The sequence below is a fragment of the Schistocerca nitens genome, chromosome 4 (genome assembly GCF_023898315.1).
Source record: "Schistocerca nitens isolate TAMUIC-IGC-003100 chromosome 4, iqSchNite1.1, whole genome shotgun sequence".
NCBI classification, from domain to species: Eukaryota; Metazoa; Arthropoda; class Insecta; order Orthoptera; family Acrididae; genus Schistocerca; species Schistocerca nitens.
The window spans coordinates 86,846,982-86,860,284 of record NC_064617.1 but is presented as its reverse complement, the minus strand read 5'-3'; the positions used below and the strand labels follow the sequence as shown (position 1 = coordinate 86,860,284).

Sequence of the window (13,303 nt, the reverse complement as noted above, 5' to 3'; positions counted from 1 at the left end):
GTCCCTCGCTCCGTCACCGCCCCAACGCGCTACGCACACGTGTCGAAGACGTCTTGCTGTTTGTCTCCACCTCACGTCAGAGGCGTTCACACTTAAGCTTCGCTTCGGAGCACACGCACGTCACCTGCGATTTAGTCATACAGTAAGCATGGTCGCACAGTATTCGTTTGGAGAAGAACGAGATATGGTTTTTGTTTATCGGCTAGCAGACGGTAATGAGCATGAAGGTCGACGGTTGTATGAAGAACGGTACCCAGCAAGTCGCCACCCACACCCACAAACGTTTACAACAATTAACCTTATACTTGGCGAAACAGGCTCGTGAGCGGGATATGATGGTGATTTTGGAGACCTCTGGCATGGCTGAATGTTGCATTTGAATAGACTGTTCTCGAGCGCTTCGAGGAAGCACCTACGACAAGTACTCGAGAGGCTGGACACGACATGGAGGTCAGTCACCGATTAGTCTGGAAGTTTTTGAGGGATGATGGCCAGCATCCGTTTAATTTCCACTCTGTCCAAGACCTAAATCCTGTGACGGTCTATGAACACAGGCTGGGGTTTTGCCGGTGGTTTCTGCGACGTATTGCACGAGATCCCGACTCTCCCGCCGATGTATTGTATACCGACGAGTGCACCTTCCATCGGGATGGCCTTTACAATACTCGAAACGTTCATTACTGGGCAAGGGGAAATCCTCACATCACGTACGTCCACGGACACCATTAACGATTTTTCGCTCAACATTTGGGCAGGCATTGTGAGTGACCATCCGACTGGGCCGGTCCGTCTACCTCCTCGACTTACCGGGGCAAATTACCTTCACTTTTTGCAAGAAACTCTACCCAGCCTGGTGGAAGATATTCATTTGGACATACGGCTACGCATCTGGTTGCAGCATGATGTGGCGCCCGCACGTAGCAGTCGTGCTGTGGGCAGATATTTGAATTAACTCTACGACGGCCGGGTAACTGGCAGAGGTGCTCGTTGGACATGGCCCCCGCGATCACCAGATCTCACGCCACCTGATTTTCTCCTGTAGGGATTCTTCAAAGGTTCATGTTCACCCACCCGGACGCGAACCATCTACAGACGAAGAGGAATTAATGGATCGCATTCAACGTGCCGTCGATTACATCAGGGGAATGCCAGGAATCTTCGAAAGAGTTCGGCAAAACACCGTTCGACGTTAACAAGCTTGTGTAGCGTCAGAGGGTCGCCAGTTGAGCACCTGCTTTAAGTAAACTTAAGTAAACAGTGTCCTAGCTGCAAAAAAGGCCCTTTTCAGGTCCGACACAATTGGTAAAGGCCTTTCTACTCGCGAACTAACAGTTGTTGATTGAAATGATAATTAAATGAACACCCTAGCTGCACACAGGTGTTGATGTACTTCATTGGGGACATGTTGAAAATGTGTGCCCCGACCGGGACTCGAACCCGGGACCTCCTGCTTACATGGCAGACGCTCTATCCATTTTTGTTATAGAAATAGTAACGAAAACACTAACTAATACAACAACGATCTGTAAATTAATACTCTGAGTTTCGCAAACTTCTTGTGTTATATGTACCTTTAGGCTGATTTTGCCATTTGCCCATTTTTCATACTGTTAAGGATTTGTTAGTGAAACTGACAAAAGTAATTCAATTCGATAGACACCCTAGCTGCAAGCAGGCGTTGATACACTTCATTGTGGACATGTTGAAAATGTGTGCCCCGACCGGGACTCGAACCCGGGATCTCCTGCTTACATGGCAGACGCTCTATCCATCTGAGCCACCGCGGGCACAGAGGATAGTGCGTCTGCAGGGACCTATCCCTTGCACGCTCCCCGTGAGGTCCACATGCCAACATGTCCACACCACTACATTCGTAGTGCGCCTAATAGATGTTTGCCCATCATACTCATTACTCGTGGCAGATTAATCTACCAAGTCCCGTACGAGTTCGGGCATAGCGTGTGCGTTCGCACAAGAAGGTCAATGGCCGGGAAGCCATATTTTAACTATATATGACGGTAGTATCTGTTCCCGAAAGAACAGTTACCGTGGATGACCATGCAGCTTTGCTAGAAATGAAATGATAATTAAATGAACACCCTAGCTGCAGACAGGCGTTGATGTACTTCATTGGGGACATGTTGAAAATGTGTGCCCCGACGTACGGGACTTGGTACATTAATCTGCCACGAGTAATGAGTATGATGGGCAAACATCTATTAGGCGCACTACGAATGTAGTGGTGTGGACATGTTGGGAATGTGGACCTCACGGGGAGCGTGCAAGGGATAAGTCCCTGCAGACGCACTATCCTCTGTGACCGCGGTGGCTCAGATGGATAGAGCGTCTGCCATGTAAGCAGGAGATCCCGGGTTCGAGTCCCGGTCGGGGCACACATTTTCAACATGTCCCCAATGAAATACATCAACGCCTGTCTGCAGCTAGGGTGTTCATTTAATTATCATTTCATTTCTAGCTAAGCTGCATGGTCATCCACGGTAACTGGTCTTTCGGGAACAGATACTACCGTCATATATAGTTGTTGATTGGTTTGTTCCCGGTACGTTTTATTATGAGCTGCAATGGATGTGTCGGGCCCCTGGCGAGTTCGCCTCCAGGCCCCCCGGCTGGAAGCTCCTACTATCGATCTTCTCGCAACCTGTTTGCCGACAAGTGTGCTGGCGACAGCTTATGCCAGCAGAATAATCAATAACTGCAACAGTTTTTATAATAATAATAGTAATAATCTTTTTTGCTATTCAGGTAATCCACAAAGGATTTCGAATTGGCTTTCATATCGAGCAGTCTCTGTCACAGATATCGGCCAGAAAGAGGCAGAAAAACAAATGAAAAGGTCTTCTAGGAAATAGATGAGGTGCACCTCACAATGGAAGTTTAAGCAGATGTGTAACACAGACGTAGTATATGTATATCGCTTTGGAAAAACTGTAGATAAAAAGGATGTAGGGCCTAATTGCAATTTTACTCTTAAATGTTTTGAGAAAGTAGTTGAAAGCGATGTGAAGCAACATATTGAAACCTTTCTGGAAAATTGTTGATTATGATGTTCCGAATGCCTCTAGCTTTCAACTTACAGAATGTATGCATGTATAAGGTGACCTGAATTCCCGTCATCTTTATTAGTCAGCGAGACATTAGGTTCTACCATTTGCCGCAAAGCAGGTTTCAGGAAAGGTAGGAAGCAAAACGCAGTTCTCACTCTTTGATTAAAATACGACAGACCCAGATTCATTGAAAAGAAGGAAGTTGCTGACATTCTGTCTCTCTTATTTAGATTATATCCCTCCTGTTTATCATGGATTTTTCTTGTCAAAAAGAAAAAAAACCAACACATTTGGACAACGGACACAACAGTGATGAGAGTGATGACTGATTAAGTACTCCCAAGGAACAAACTGTACAGTTCTTTCAACTCTGTATACGATTATCACCAACTACATTTTGTTGTTAGCGTATATGATTTGGGAAACATAATAGTATCTTCACTACAATAATGTGTTTATTTCTGTATATTTCATGTTTTATAGTTTGTTTCTTGTTCTTTTTATGTCTGTTTGGAAGGTTATAGATCTATCAAGCCATCTGGAACAAAATGGATCTTAGAAAAAACCCTTCAGTGCATCAATTAGAAACTTTAATCTCTGTATCTCGAACCTGCCATTTTGGTACAATTTTGTTCCCCGGAGCAGCTTAATTCTGCCGGCGATATTCCCAGAAACCACCAGTGCATTAACTGTTTAGCATACCGTAGTGTACAATTACTTGTTCTTTTATTTTTAATTAATAACGATAACATTTTACAGTCACACTGGCTGTTTAAAAATCTTACTAGTTGGACGACCAACGAAATGTTGTTCTGAAGAATAACCTGTGGATCCATTCTAATTTCATTGCGATGTAGCAAGCCACTTCCTTTGTAGATGAGTCATAAAGATGGTGGTTGGGGTATAATTTAAAAATTAAAGATGATGGTAATTTTAAAAATTTTCAATATGACGGCGAACATTTTCAACCAGTGACAGTACAGTACTTTTTGCGTTGCGTTTAATTGTACACACATTTGAGGCATATTTATCCGAAAGTTACGTAAATGGTGTAACTTGCAATACTTCATATTCTTACGACGGGTGCTCAAAAGTATCCTAAGGCTCTTTTTTGGAGCACATTCAACCAAAATTTAAGTTATGGAGGATGTCCACTACTGGCACCCACCTGTAGGAGCCATTGTGGAGTGTCGGTAGCTAGATGTTTCTGGTTGGACGCCTGGCACTATCAGGGTATTTGGAAATTACCGTTAAAAACTTCTACGTCATGTAGGGGGCGGGAGGGGGGGAGGAAGTACAAGATATTCTGAACAGAAACTCATGCCCGGAAACGTACCGTTTTCGTTCGATTCAGATGTATATCTCACCGCTTCTGATCGAGAACCTGCGTCAGGCGTGACGCGGTACAATTATTAGGTAAAATTTCGAAAGTATACATAATGGAACATCCAACACGTAAGCACATTCTTTTGTATCAACACTTAAACATTACGTGTTTATATTATTCCAAAACAAAAAATAATCCAGCATAACGTACGTACAGAACAGTACCGTTTCGTTAAAACAGCGGATCGATGTGGCGACTATAACCGTTGTTACATACGAGGGCAGTTCAATAAGTAATGCAACACATTTTTTTTCTCGGCCGATTTTGGTTGAAAAAACCGGAAATTTCTTGTGGAATATTTTCAAACATTCCCGCTTTGTCTCGTATAGTTTCATTGACTTCCGACAGGTGGCAGCGCTGTACGGAGCTGTTAAAATGGCGTCTGTAACGGATGTGCGTTGCAAACAACGGGCAGTGATCGAGTTTCTTTTGGCGGAAAACCAGGGCATCTGAGATATTCATAGGCGTTTGCAGAGTGTCTACGGTGATCTGGCAGTGGACAAAAGCACGGTGAGTCGTTGGGCAAAGCGTGTGTCATCATCGCCGCAAGGTCAAGCAAGACTGTCTGATCTCCCGCGTGCGGGCCGGCCGTGCACAGCTGTGACTCCTGCAATGGCGGAGCGTGCGAACACACTCGTTCGAGATGATCGACGGATCAACATCAAACAACTCAGTGCTCAACTTGACATCTCTGTTGGTAGTGCTGTCACAATTGTTCACCAGTTGGGATATTCAAAGGTTTGTTTTCACTGGGTCCCTCGTTGTCTAACCGAATACCATAAAGAGCAAAGGAGAACCATCTGTGCGGAATTGCTTGCTCGTCATGTGGCTGAGGGTGACAATTTCTTGTCAAAGATTGTTACAGGCGATGAAACATGGGTTCATCACTTCGAACCTGAAACAAAATGGCAATCAATGGAGTGGCGCCACACCCACTCCCCTACCAAGAAAAAGTTTAAAGCCATACCCTCAGCCGGTAAAGTCATGGTTACAGTCTTCTGGGACGCTGAAGGGGTTATTCTGTTCGATGTCCTTCCCCATGGTCAAACGATCAACTCTGAAGTGTATTGTGCTACTCTTCAGAAATTGAAGAAACGACTTCAGCGTGTTCGTAGGCACAAAAATCTGAACGAACTTCTCCTTCTTCATGACAACGCAAGACCTCACACAAGTCTTCGCACCCGAGAGGAGCTCACAAAAGTTCAGTGGACTGTTCTTCCTCATGCACCCTACAGCCCCGATCTCGCACCGTCAGATTTCCACATGTTTGGCCCAATGAAGGACGCAATCCGTGGGAGGCACTACGCGGATGATGAAGAAGTTATTGATGCAGTACGACGTTGGCTCTGACATCGACCAGTGGAATGGTACCGTGCAGGCATACAGGCCCTCATTTCAAGGTGGCGTAAGGCCGTAGCATTGAATGGAGATTACGTTGAAAAATAGTGTTGTGTAGCTAAAAGATTGGGGAATAATCTGGTGTATTTCAATGCTGAATAAAACAACCCCTGTTTCAGAAAAAAAATGTGTTGCATTACTTATTGAACTGCCCTCGTACATTGTGCCTACGAAGCATGCGCCGGTACACACTCTCCATCCTACCTGGTGTCTCTTCAGTTTCCAGTGCAGGGGGCAGAAGTCGTGTCAGCACATCTTTCTCTGTCTCTACAGTCATCCCGTACATTAAACTTTGCATACAACCCACAAGAAGTAATCCGCGTCATCCTGTCTACCCCATAGCATACCAGTATGTGCAACTCTCAGACATTTCTGTTTCCCTCAGCAGACATGGACGAGCTACACATCTGAGTTAAAACCGTCGTAGAACGGAAACGGTACCTGTCCGGACATCGGTTCCTATTCAAAACATTATGTACTCACTCCCCTCTACAAGTCCTAGAAGTTTGCAACTGGAATTTCCGCACATGCTGTAGAACTTTTTCCAATTCATGGCGGGATGATACAGCAATGTGTGATGAATGTTTTGAAGAGATAAATAGCCTTGGCTGCAAAACAGACTTTATTATTTTATATTTTGCCAATAGCAAGTTTCGCCCCGTTTAAGGCATCTTTGACTGGCCTACAAAGAAAGTACAAACTCTTCTGAAAAATGGCATGATCCTGATGTAGTAAATCTTTGGATTACCAAGTACAATACTATAACGTACCTACTGGCACAATAGGTTTTCAACTACATAGGCTGGCGTCCACGCAAATGTCTTAGCAGGCAAACACTACTGTCAGTATTCTGAAAACATTGCGTGGTGCCTCTTAAAAAAATAAAATGGGATACAATAGCCGAATGCATTCAGAAGCCAGTAAGTGATCTTGTGTGCCACCAAGAGTATCATGACAAAGTAGAAGTACTACTGTACTTCGAGAAAATGAGTAAATAAATAATCTCTTTGTTTTCCTGGGCGATGTTGGCCACCATATCAACTAATAACTATTTTACAATGATGTATACCCTTAGCTGCACACAGGCGTTGATATAAGTCAACGGGGACAGTTGAAACTGTGTGCCACGACTGGGACTCGAACCCGCGATCTCCTGCTTACATGGCAGATGCTCTATCCATCTGAGCCACCGAGGGCACAGAGGATAGTGCGACTGCAGGGACTTACATCTGGCACGCCTCCTATGTGACCCACATTCGCAACTTGTTGTCCCGCACTATATTCATAGTGCCCCTGCCCATTATACTCACTACACGCGGAGTGTTGCCGATTCCCGTAAGAGTTCGGGCACTGTTTGTGCATCCGCACAGAAGAAGATGGATTTGCAATGTTGAGCACAGACCACTATACTGACCATGTTAATATGTTGAGCACAGACCACTATACTGAAGTGGCATAGTATGAGCTACCTTGAAACTTTTTGTTTATATGTCAAGCGATTCAGAGTGGTTGTTGTAAGTAAGCTACAGTGATCCACTATTTGAGAATGAGAGCACTTAGCGACTTGCAAGGAACTTTACACATAATTTCAAACCCTTACGAAATTTCTTCTCCCTGACAACCCCTACAAAATGATGAAAGAAAAATGTTAATCACTCACTACTTTTTCGTTGTTCAAGCGGTAAAAGTACCGCATGAGGCATAACGCTGTAATTTATTAATTCTTTGCTACTAACTGCATTCGCGGCACGCTTTACAAACAGTATGCAAATATACCACTGAATGTAAGTGCAAAATTATATTGTTGTACTACACATAATGCAGGAGATATCTCGTCATGAACAGTGAGATGCGTGAAAAAAAAATTGTTCAAATGGGTCTGAGCACTATGGGACTTAACTCCAGAGGTCATCAGTCCCCTAGAACTTAAAAATACTTAAACCTAACTAACCTAAGGACATCACACACATCCATGCCCGAGGCAGGATTAGAAACTGCGACCGCAGCGGTCGCGCTGTTCCAGACTGTAGCGCCTAGAACCGCACGGCCACATCGGCCGGCTGCGTGAAAAACTGCAGCATCGTCCATGACGTTTAAATTTATTATTTCTGTGCTACTAACTCTACTTGCAATAAATGTCACAGACAGTATCCGCATATGCCACTGAATGTACCCATAGTTGAGCAGATAGGACGTCATAACCAGTGTGATGCGTGAATAACTGCTGCATCGTGCGTGACATTTAAATTTATTACTCCGATGCCACAAACTCCATTCACTACACATTTTGGAGACAGTATCCACGTATGGCGCTGAATGTACCTACCAGATTATTTCATTGTACGACACATGGTTCGGCAGATGTGATGTCATAAACATTAAGCACAAGGCCAGACGCTGCATGCTATGGGCGGGGACAAGTCGTAGATATCTACATCTACATCCATACTCCGCAAGTCACCTGACGGTGTATGGCGGAGGGTACCTTGAGTACCTCTATCGGCTCTCCCTTCTTTTGCAGTCCCGTATTGTTCGTGGAAATAAAGATTGTCGGTATGCCTGTATGTGGGCTTTAACCTCTCTGATTTTATCCTCATGGTCTCTTCGCGAGATATACGTAGGAGGGAGCAATATACTGCTTGACTCTTCGGTGAAGGTATGTTCTCGAAACTTCAACAAAAGCCCGTACCGAGCTACTGAGCGTCTCTCCTGCAGAGTCTTCCACTGGAGTTTATCTATCATCTCCGTAACACTTTCACGATTACTAAATGATCCTGTAACGAAGCGCGCTGCTCTCCGTTGGATCTTCTCTATCTCTTCTATCAACCATCTCTGGTACCGATCTCCCACTGGTGAACAGTATTCAAGCAATGAGCGAACAAGTGTACTGTAACCTACTTCCTTTGTTTTCAGACTGCATTTCCTTAAGATTCTTCCAATGAATCTGCTTTACCGACCATTAATTCTATATGGTCATTCCATTTTAAATCACTCCTAATGCGTATTCCCAGATAATTTTTCGAATTAACTGCTTCCAGTTGCTGACCTGCTATATTGTAGCTAAACGATAAAGGATCTTTCTTTCTATGTATTCGCAGCACGTTACACTTGTCTACATTGAGATTCAATTGCCATTCCCTACACCATGCGTCAATTCCTTGCAGATCCTCTTGCATTTCAGTACAATTTTCCATTGTTACAACCTATCGATATACTACAGCATTATCCGCAAAAAGCCTCAGTGAAATTCCGATGTTATCCACAAGGTCATTTATATATATTGTGAATAGCAACGGGCCTACAACACTCCCCTGCGGCACATCTGAAATCACTCTTACTTCGGAAGACTTATCTCCATTGAGAATGACACGCTGCGTTCTGTTATCTAGGAACTCTTCAATCCAATCACAGAATTGGGCTGATAGTCCATATGCTCTTACTTTGTTCATTAAACGACTGTGGGGAACTGTATCAAACGCCTTGCGGAAGTCAAGAAACACGGCATCTACCTGGGAGCCCGTGTCTATGGCCCTCTGAGTCTCGTGGACGAATAGCGCGAGCTGGGTTTCACACGTTCGTCTTTTTCGAAACCCGTGCTGATTCCTACAGAGTAGATTTCTAGTCTACAGAAAAGTCATTATTCTCGAACATAACACGTGTTCCAAAATTCTACAACTGATCGACGTTAGTGATATAGGTCTATAGTTCTGCACATCTGTTCGACGTCCCTTCTTGAAAACTGGGATGACCTGTGCCCCTTTCCCCCCGTTTTGGAACGCTACGCTCTTCTACAGACCTACGGTACACCACTGCAAGAACGGAAGGGGGAGGGGGGGGGGGGGGGGGAGCAAGTTCCTTCGCGTACTCTGTGTAAAATCGAACTGGTATCCCATCAGGTCGTCCAGCGGCCTTTCCTCTTTTGAGCGATTTTTTCTATCCCTCTGTCGTCTATTTCGATATCTACCATTTTGTCATCTGTGACAATCTAGAGAAGAAACTGCAGTGCAGTCTTCGTCTGTGAAACAGCTTTGCAAAAAGACATTTAGTATTTCGGCCTTTAGTCTGTCATCCTCTGTTTCAGTACAATTTTGGTCACAGAGCGTCTGGACATTTTGTTTTGATTCCCCTACTGCTTTGACATCAGACCAAAATTTCGTAGGATTTTCTGCCAAGTTAATACATAGAACTTTGCTTTCGAATTCGTTGAACGCCTCTCGCATACCCCTCCTGACACTACATTTCGCTTCCTGTAGTTTTTGTTTGTCTGCAAGGCTTTGGCTATGTTTATGTTTGATGTGATATTTGTAAATACCTGGGCAACGCCGGATTCCTTCGCTAGTAATTATAATACTCAACAGAAAGGATTATAGTTTGACATTTCTTCATAATTAGTGGAGGAAAGACTGCGGTTGAATTAAGAAAGGAAACGAGGACAGATAGTTTTCTTCTAACAGCACATCACATGTTTTCGCAAATTAAACTGATCAATTGAGTGGCCACTTGTCTCCAATACGACACGAAAAGAAAGGTCAAACATCATCACCGCTTGCTTAGGTTCTGTTCTGCTCTCTGCGCATACACTGTTAATTTAGCCCCACGTTTCTGACTTGAATCCTCTCTCCTCTTCTCTTCGCTGTGAACTCAGCGCTTCGCAGTGCACAGTATCTTTACCGCGGCTGATTTGCTGTTTACGGCAGCAGAAGGCGCGATGCGGGTGCGATTCCCGCCCTCGGTTCGTTTGCCAGCAGCGGATGCAAATATAGTGCTACAGCAGTGTGCCTCCGCAGGCATAGATGCCGCTGAGTGAAACCTTCAATAGCACTCAGCGCAAAACAGCAATCCATTGACCCTAAATGAGGCAAGCTACAGCTTACTGAAAACTTCCTGACTGCAACCAAATGAGCATCTGTTCTTCTGAAGCCAGTTTGCACAATAAATCATCTCCCTATGAAGATCAAATGTAATTTCCTCCCATTTAAAAACTGTCGCTGTTCCGATCAGTGACCTCCCCAGCACCAATCGTTAAGCAGACGCGAGACGCAGCTACCGATCAAAATAATTCGTGGCACAAATTTTTATTCGCCGCATCGGTCTGCATATACACGTTATAGATGTTTGAGACTTGAAAGCGACTCTAGGAAAAACAATTTCATTTGATTAAGCACCAATGCCTGGGTTTCAGACAGGATCTCCCGTTCCGTTCGAAGCTGAGGTACTATTCCAGCGCAGTTGGAGACCTGCTGCAGTGATGCTCGAGTTTGTGGAGATTACCAAGTGGACTGAGGTGTGATTGGAAATTTTGATAGAGGAGGCAGGTACGCTAAGGTAGCCAACGCAGTTGTGCCCAGCTGCTGTGGCGTAGTGGTTAATGCATGGGCCTAGTGAGCAGAAGATCTGGCTTCGAAACCCGGCCTTGACACAAATTTCGATTCATCGTATCAATCTGCATATATATAGGGTGGTCCCTTGATCGTGACCTGGTCAAATATCTCACGAAATAAGCATCAATCGAAAAAACTACAAAGAACGAAACTTGTCTAGCTTGAAGGGGGAAACCAGGTGGCGTTATGGTCGGCCCGCTAGATGGCGCTGCCATAGGTTAAACAGATATCAACTGCGTTTTTCAAAATAGGAACCCCCATTTTTATTACATATTCGTGTAGTACGTAAAGAAATATGAATGTTTTAGTTGGACCACTTTTTTCGCTTTGTGATAGATGGCGCTGTAATAGTCACAAACGTATAAGTACATGGTATCACGTAACATTCCGCCAGTGCGGACGGTATTTGCTTCGTGATACATTACCCGTGTTAAAATGGACCGTTTACAAATTGCGGAAAATGTCGATATCGTGTTGATGTATGGCTATTGTGATAAAAATGCCCAACGGACGTGTGCTATGTATGTTGCTCGGTATCCTCGACGACATCATCCAAGTGTCCGGACCGTTCATCGGATAGTTACGTTATTTAAGGAAACAGGAAGAGTTTAGCCACATGTGAAACGTCAACAACGACCTGCAACAAATGATGATGCCCAAGTAGGTGTTTTAGCTGCTGCCGCGGCTAATCCGCACATCAGTAGCAGACAAATTGCGCGAGAATAGGGAATGTCAAAAACGTCGGTGTTGAGAATGCTACATAAACATCGATTGCACCCGTTCCATATTTCTATGCACCAGGAATTGCATGGCGACGACTTTGAAGATTGTGTACGGTTCTAACACTGGGCACAAGAGAAATTACGGACCATGACAGATTTTTTGCACGCGTTCTATTTAGCGACGAAGCGTCATTCACCAACAGCGGCACTGCGACGTACACCGGCATAATATGCACTGTAAGCCAACGGAGAATCGACGATGGCTGCGACAAGTGGAACATAAGCGACCTTGGCGGGTTAATGTATGGTGCGGCATTATGGGAGGAAGGATAATTGGCCCCCATTTTATCGATGACAATCTAAATGGTGCAATGTATGCTGATTTCCTACGTAATGTTCTACCGATGTTAGTACAAGATGTTTCACTGCATGACAGAATGGCGATGTACTTCCAACATGATGGATGTCCGGCACATAGCTCGCTTGCGGTTGAAGCGGCATTGAATAGCGTATTTCATGACAGGTGGATTGGTCGTCGAAGCACGACACCATGGCCCGCACGTTCACCTAATCTGACGTCCACGGACTTCTTTCTGTGGGGAACGTTGAAGGATATTTGCTATCGTGATCCATCGACAACGCACTACAACATGCGTCAGCGCACTGTCAATGCATGTGCGAACATTACGGAAGGCGAACTACTCGCTGTTGAGAAGAATGTCGTTACACGTATTGCCAAATGCACTGAGGTTGACGGACATTATTTTGAGCATTTATTGTATTAATGTGATATTTACAGGTAATCACGTTGTAACAGCATGCGTTCTCAGAAATAATAAGTTCACAAAGGTACATGTATCACATTGGAACAACCGAAATAAAATGTTCAAACGTACCTTCGTTCTGTATTGTAATTTAAAAAACTTACCTGTTACCAACTGTTCGTCTAAAATTGTGAGCCATATGTTTGTGAGTATTACAGCGCCATCTATCACAAAGCGAAAAAAGTGGTCCAACTAAAACATACATATTTCTTTACGTACTACACGAATATGTAATAAAAAACGGGGTTCCTGTTTTAAAAAACGCAGTTGATATCCGTTTGACCTAAGGCAGCGCCATCTAGCGGGCCAATCATAGCGCCATCTGGTTTCACCCTTCAAGCTAGTCTTTCCGTCTGATGCTTATTTCGTGAGATATTTGGCCCGTTCACTATCAATGGACCACCCTGCATATTAACATTGTCGTCATTCCATTCTACTGCCGATGGTAGTCCTTATATTCAACTGCGAATTCATTTGATGTGACTAACAGCTATGGTCCTTTGGCGAAGTAAAAACGTGGTGCTGC

The 13,303-nt window shown here is 44.3% G+C and overlaps 1 non-coding gene across 1 annotated transcript; it reads right to left on the bottom strand.

The window, feature by feature from the left end:
• Window positions 1–1,713: 1,713 nt before the first annotated feature.
• On the bottom strand, window positions 1,714–1,788 carry Trnat-ugu (transfer RNA threonine (anticodon UGU)). Its single transcript has one exon. It is a non-coding gene; the product is annotated as a tRNA-Thr (tRNA).
• Between the last annotated feature and the right edge of the window lie 11,515 nt (window positions 1,789–13,303).